Source organism: Lissotriton vulgaris, unplaced genomic scaffold, assembly GCF_964263255.1.
Source record: "Lissotriton vulgaris unplaced genomic scaffold, aLisVul1.2 SCAFFOLD_2833, whole genome shotgun sequence".
Classification (NCBI taxonomy): Eukaryota; Metazoa; Chordata; class Amphibia; order Caudata; family Salamandridae; genus Lissotriton; species Lissotriton vulgaris.
In genome coordinates, this window is record NW_028249821.1 from 130584 (window position 1) to 132246 (window position 1663).

Genomic DNA, 1663 nt, shown 5'->3' on the forward strand with positions numbered 1-1663 from the left:
CGTCCCCCCCCCCTGCAAACGAAGCAGAGCCCACCCGCGAGGCAACCAAGCAGTCTCAACTTTCCCCGCTGCGCTGCATGCAGATGTGAGGTGAGCTGCGGCGGCGGGTTGAAAGCGGCAATGGAGGAAGGGCGCAGAGCCCAGGGTAAAGAGACACACTCACCACAAAGAAGGCGGCAATCCCTAGGAGCTGCGCTGGCTTCTCACCGCCCCAGCGCAGCGGGTACAGCAGGAGTCAGGACAGGAGCAGCTCTCCACAGGTCCCAACAAGCGTGAGGTCAACAGCTGAGGAGCCTACAAAGACTCGCAAGCTGGATGAACGAGGCACTGCCACCCAGTGGCCAATGGCGAAATTGCACCTGTAAAGAGACTGGAGCAAGCCCACGGCTGCCAAAGCACTATACCTGCCCCAGGACAATGTGAGGCACCCAGACATGCCAGAACTGTGCCAGAGCACCACCCAGTGCAGTGTTGAGGACAAAAGGCACTACGCAGCGACGTCCCAAGATTGCAGGTCTAACACAGAGGCAACTGTGACTATGGAAAGCAAAGCAGGCTCACAGCAAGCAACAGCACAAGACTGTGACAGCAAGTGAGGGCGCAGGAACGCGCCACGCCAGCACCACAGGACACCCACTACTGTGCAAGACTGGCACACTGACGCCACACAGTCAGAGAGACGCCAAGCCACCGACAAGTGATGGCGCAGGAACGCCACACCACAGCAAGTAAGCCCCACCAGGACAGCACTGCGATGCACAGGACAGCGCAAGGAGTGAAGAAACTCCACGTACCAGAAGGACGACGGAGCAGAAACACAATCCCTCAGAAGCACTGATGCCACACCAACGGAAAGCACGGTGACGCCTAGTGGCCACAGGCTGTCACCGCTGCCGGAAGAAAGCAAAGGAGCACCACCACGAGACTCCCCACCAGACAAGTGCGACACGGAGGAAGCGCGACAACCGCCAACACTGCTCCAAGATCTCAGAAGAAAGCAAGCACACCCCGTGACGTAACGGGAAGTAACTGAACACGAAGAAGCCCAGAAGCGGTGACATAACTCTCCGCACCAAAGAAGCGCAAGAAGTGTTCAGGAGTCAGCGCAGGAAAGCGCCAGAAGATTCAGGAACACGTCAGGAGTCAGCGCAGGAACGCGCCAAAACCTTCAGGAACGCGCCAGGAGACAGCGCAGGAATGCGCCGGAAACTCCAAGAATACGCAAGGAGACAGCGCCGGGACGCGCCAGAAGCAAAGCATTGCGCAGGACTGCGCACGGAGTGAAGGAACTCCACGCCACCACGACTGAGTGACGCAGGAATCGCGTCCTCTGAGACCTGTCAGTAGGTCACAGCGAAGTTGACTTGCCAGAAAGTCACCGCCAGACGCGGACCAGTCGGATGGTCGCCCGAAAAGAAAGGAAGAAGCTGACCAAGCAGATGGTCGCCCGAAAAGGAAAGAAGACGCGGACCTGTCAGTTGGTCGCCCGAAAGGAAAGGAAGAAGCTGACCAGTCAGTTGGTCGCCCGAAAGGAAAGGAAAAAGCTGACCAGCCAGATGGTCGCCCGGAAGAAAAGGAGAAGATGACCAGTCAGATGGTCGCCCGGAAAGAAAAGGAGAAGATGACCAGTCAGATGGTCACCCGGAAAGAAAAGGAGAAGATG